The sequence below is a fragment of the Trachemys scripta genome, chromosome 22, assembly GCF_013100865.1.
Source record: "Trachemys scripta elegans isolate TJP31775 chromosome 22, CAS_Tse_1.0, whole genome shotgun sequence".
Classification (NCBI taxonomy): Eukaryota; Metazoa; Chordata; order Testudines; family Emydidae; genus Trachemys; species Trachemys scripta.
The window spans coordinates 2,059,578-2,065,517 of NC_048319.1; positions in this window are offsets into that span (position 1 = coordinate 2,059,578).

Genomic DNA, 5,940 nt, shown 5'->3' on the forward strand with positions numbered 1-5,940 from the left:
TATCTCCCCCCACTGCACTCAGGGCAGCCCCCCACCCCCAGCTTCACCAGCCAGAGCCCAGCCAAGGGGCCCTTTGCACCAGTGACGGCAGCGCCAGCTGCAGGGCGCTGCCGGAGAACACCAGAGCTGCCACCTAGTGGCTGCTGCTGACCAGGCCGCATGGCCAACCCAACTCCTGCATGACCCAATACTACAGCTGACTTTCCAAAAGTAAAAAGGTGAGGACAAGCTACAGGTATGAAGGCTTGAGAAAAGAACCACTTTACTTATTAATCATTATCACAGTTTCTCACATCCGTAAAGCACTTTGGGATTGTTTGGGATGAAAGGGACTATAGAAAGAAAAATTATTATCCCAGAGTAACCTTCCAAACAAAAAGAAAATATACATTGCTATGTATCTGCACAGAGCTGTTCTCGGTCACTGCCAATACTACACTGATGTCCTTTTATGTCCCTCTTGTGGTGGAGAAGTAGTATTGCAGCATCTGCAATGGTAGCTAGTTTATTTACCTCAAAACCCAAAATTTGCTCCATTGTTGCTGTTATTTTATGTTTCTGTCTTCAAGATTCTTTGATATTGAAATTTCCCCAGTATATTTTGACACAGAAACTTGATCTGAGTAATGAAAGACCAGGAGGTATTCACTGCAGCCAAGCTGTGCAACAAACTTTACAAGATTACAAGCGGAAGGATGTATTTTGTTATAGGTTAAAAACAATGAATAATTAAAAATAAAAATCAATTCAGTTAAAAAGAAAGAAAGGGAGGAAGGAAGAGATGCCTAAGCACAGAAATGAAAATGACAGAGCAGAGAGAAAAGATTAAGTGGTTAAATGTGCATGATAAATTAATTTATTACATGGCCCTGCAATTCTGTAATTCATTACATCATTCTTTATCATATGAATGTCACCAACCCAAATGGTGTGTGTGTGTGTGTGTGTACGTGAACATGCGCACTATAAATAAAAATGAGGGAAAACTGGCAGCACCAGATCTCTAGTGGGAAAATCACACACATACTAAGAAGCATAAGAGAAATCAGCATAACTCTGGGAGTGGGGAGTGAGAACAGGTAAAGAAAGAGGGGGACAGGGAGAAAGTGAGACATCTGATGGAAGAAGCCATTCCAGATTCTCATTGCTGAAATGAATTGTTCATCTTTTCTTGGTGCTAGTCTTCTCCAAAGTGGGAACGTTTCCAAAGCTAAACCAGGGAGAAGAATTCAGAACCTTTCTTTAAAGAGAGTCTGAGAGGGGTTATTTCTCTTTCTCAAAAATTATCTCATCAGCATGTGTTACACAATTTTTGTGACACGAATGTATTATGCTCCATACTATGCACGCATCTGAACAATTACTGTTTCGATGAAGCGATGGGAGTGGGAAAGCAGCACTGTTGTTAATAATTAGAACAGACAATGGTATCTTCTGTAGCAATTTACCATCCCTAACCTTCCCCTTCCTGGAGCCACTTCAACTGATGTTGGATGTCTCTGCTGATAGCATGCTGTTGCTAAGGGCTGTTGCTAGGCTCCATCACACACACAAATGTAGATGCTCCGTCTTTTGGATGGGGCTGACTTCAAACAGGAAACTGGAGATGAAGTCCAAAAATGAGGAATGCAAGGAACATAGCCACACAAGCAAATTAAAAGAATGTGGGGTTCATATCTTTGGCATCAATATCATTTTCTATAACTTCAGTTACACAGCTGAGCACTGTCCACCAATAATTTATCATTAGAAAATGAGAGACAACAGTTACATCTGATGGGACAGAAGTAAACATAGGTCTGAAAAGGAGAGTTGAATGATATGGGCCAGTCTGAAATTCAGTCATTTTGCATTAACAAAATGATACATCTCAAATGTCTGTGGTCCCCTCACCCTGGGTTGTTTGCTTCCCAGATAAAATTGCTTGGATTCTTTGGCTGTCATTTCAAACAAGCTGTTTTTTTGCGATTTTTCACATTCATGTCTATTGGCTCTGAACATTTCACGTCATGGTGACACTTCCTGACACTGTCTCCACGGCTTGGAGTTTTCAGAGACCAATCAGCTTCTTCTTTTCATAACAGCTTGTTTTCTCTGAATGGGGGATGTTATCAAATCCCAGCATTCATGTGTCTGTGGAGTGAAATGTGTCGAGGGAAATCGTGGCAAAGCTGGCGATTCTGAAAGTGGCTTGAGTTATCTGCACTAACTAACAGATGAACTGTTGTATATGTCACTTGTATAGCTACAATTAGCAGATACCTTTATAATCATCTGTTTGGGTAGATAGTGGGGAACCATAAACAAATGAAACCATCTTGCACACTGAAGCATGCAATTAGCAAACATCAAACATCTTTTGCAAAAAGAAATCCATCCATGTCTGCTTCCTGCACAGCTCCATATTACTGAGCACTGCATATAAAAACTAGCTGATAATAATGGTAAAGAATAATGACTTCTCCAAAGATTGTGCTCTAACTTTCCAGAGCTTTACTTTCCTTAATTTGATGTTGGGTATGTAGCAATGAAGACTAAAGATTCAGTGAGTGGCCATCAACCCTGCAGGAGCACAGAATTTAAAGATAAACTTACGGTTAACAGTGCAATTGGTTGAAGTGTGGATCACAGGACAAATGTAGCCATGGAAATTCCGTGATGCAGCCCACAGACATGCTCATCTTAAATATAGTAGTGCAGTCCGTCGAGAGTACGGGTCCCAGCAGGAATGCTCTGTGGTTTGGGCGATATTGCCAAACTATTCTTTTGCTGAAATCATAACCTATAGTCTTCACTGGCCACATCTTCACATTCACTAACATAGCAATGGCAGTCTCCTCTATTTTACACAGTTCAGGGGTGGCCATCAGGCTCTTGGTTAATTACCAGTTTGGTTTGGGTGAGCCTTGTCTACACATGTCAAAGTGAGCAAAAGGTACCCAAATATCTGGCTCACTATGGTTTACTCCCTGTTATTTGGGCACTGGAGAGACTGAACCAACTTTGAAGGGGTGGGGGACTGGAGAACTTCCTTTGCAGCCCTCCCATTTCAGCACCTTAGACAGCAGCCTGATTTTGCAGGAGGACATAGCCAACATTGGTGCTCCCAGTTCAGAAGCTGAACCAGCTGCAAAATTCACCACGGACTCTCTTGTGCCAGCAGTATTGTTTACATTTTCAAAATGACCTGTTAAAGTCCATGTTTATCTTCCATTTTATGTAGGATACGGGGGGAGGGGGGATCAAGACATCTATCAGCAGTGCTCCAAACCTTTAGATCTGTTCCCAGAACTCAGACATTGATGATGCTGTAAAACAGCCAAAGGATGGAAGGGCATTTTGGGTGCTGAAACCAAACGAGCAGCCCACTTGACTTCCTAATTTTCCTCCCCAGCATTCTACAACAAATAGCTTTGAAGCTGAAGTAGGATTTACTGTTCTTTCACAATTGTGCTGTTGTATGAGCTCAGGGAACAAACTGGGTGTTTGTGGATGTACCAATTTTGCTTCATCCGACCCCCATGCTTTGTAAGCCAGAATTCTGAAGAATTGCTCCCTCTTTCAGCTTCACTCTACTATCACCCATCAGGGAATCACAAGAAATTGATCATTCAGACTATCCTGTAACACTGGACAACTGAACTGAGAATGAGACTAATTTGTACCGACCTTAGTCCATGAATCTGGAAGCCTGTAGTCAGTGTCGTTTTAAACTTTTCTGCTTCAGAAGTCACAGCTTCCCAAAACAGAGGGCAAACAACTTCTCTCCAAAATTAAAAGGAGGGTCTACAGAAAAATGAAAGGGTTACTGGTTTGCAAATAGGATGCAAAATCTTTCAAAACCTCTAGGCCACCAGGTGAATCTGGCCTGGATTGATAATAAACTAATCCTAATTGCTGTCATCCAATGGAATATGGTGTTTAATTTTGATGGATAATATCAAAGTTTATTTTTAAACATTTTTTTCTTCAATTTTTATCAACTTATATTTTCACAGTTGTGCAAAATTATGGGTTTTAAGCATTTTTATTTAAATGTTCACAGTTTCAGGAAATTAGGAGGGGTGTCACACAATACTTACTTAATGATAGTACATGTGGAGATTTAAACAGCTAAAGGTTTATAATTGTTAAAACACAAATTGTCAACATGACATGTCAAAATATACAAAGTAAATATCCCTAGATCCAACTGTAATAAGTTCTCAAGCAGCATTTCTCTTCCTTTGCCTATCTGTAAATTTTTATTATTGATGGAAATATTTTTCGGCGGGGTGTGTGTGTGTAGTGAAATTGATGTTTACTAACATTTACTGATAAAAAGCTAATCCTTCCAAACTTACCTCTGTAAAAGGAGTTGTTGGTCTCGAGTTCCTAGTGGCACAGTTTCTATACTGTAAAACCACTGCCACAATTATTCCCTTTATTGGCAATCTCAGAAGAAAAGACAATGCTCTCAGTTTTAAATGGGCTCCCTCCAGAACACAGCTGAGGTATATTACTGGGGAACAGTATGGGAGAAGCTTGCATGGCAACTGCCCATGCCATGCCTGTTGTGGATAAACAGGGTTTAAGTTTTCAGTGCTGTTTGGACTGTTGCCATTCACCAGAATAAAATTCATGATTTTTCTTTCACAAGGGGGTTCTATGTGGTGGGCAAACTCCTTGGGATAAGCCTAGACTTTGAGTCAGAGGGAGTATGATTTTTACTCTCAGCTCTAAACTGGCTTGAAATGTTTCTGTTAGTTTTGTTTACCCACTTGTCAACAGCCTCCCATGGTGTATTCACAAGCACTTCTTTCATGAAAATCCATAGAAACCTATGATTGTCCAGAGCTTCATGACTGAAACGGGGCCCAGATCTAGAGGAGTCTCGGACCCAGATAATTGTCTCTCTGCTGTTCCTGATGCATAGATCAAGCCTGATTTATTCCTCTCCTCTGTAGAATGGGGAAGTTGTAAACTACAGAGAGGTACTGTAAGTCTCTGGCAGTTCCCTTTCCCAATAACTCTCCTGTCATAGCACACAGAACAGAAAGTACCTTGAAAGTCCCAGGTCATGAAAACCTGATGATGTCATTTTAACATCCTTCTCCATGGAAGACTAGACATAGTGAGGCTAGTAAAACAGGAGAAGTTGTCTTTGAGACTTGAAGGACTGAAAATAACTCTAGTCCTGATTTTATCCTTTACACACAAACACTTGGCGCTTGAGTCTATGTGTGCTGGGTTACTGTTGAACTGTGGAAACTTCATGTAATGACTTAACTTGGTGCCATATTACAGTATAGCAGCAGGGACTTATTGCCTCAATCAGTTTTTCATACTGTCTCTTACGGTTAGTGGCTCCTTTGACTAACTTATCTTAGTTGTCTGGCTCTATTTTCACAAGAAGGGACTCCCCTGAATGACTGGCAGGCTAAAAACTCATCACTACTACTCCTCATTATTAAAAAAGTCAGAATGGCACGGTAGTGTGAAGGGATACTAGATAGATAAAAGTCATAACAAGCAAGTCCTTTTCAATCTTAAGGTCTAAATCACTTCTGTGACTCAATGGAATCCTCCATCCTATAGCCAGGCCAGTCCTTAGAAATCATAATGGCTTGATAAAACTGGACCAACTGTTTTAGCCTCAAACAGCTGGATTTGTTGGTTCAGGGAAACATATATATATATAAATATTTGAGGGGTAGCCGTGTTAGTCTGAATCTGTAAAAAGCAACAGAGGGTCCTGTGGCACCTTTAAGACTAACAGAAATATTGGGAGCATAAGCTTTCGTGGGTAAGAACCTCACTTCTTCAGATACAAGTCTTGCATCTGAAGAAGTGAGGTTCTTACCCACGAAAGCTTATGCTCCCAATATTTCTGTTAGTCTTAAAGGTGCCACAGGACCCTCTGTTGCTTTTTACAGATTCAGACTAACACGGCTACCCCTC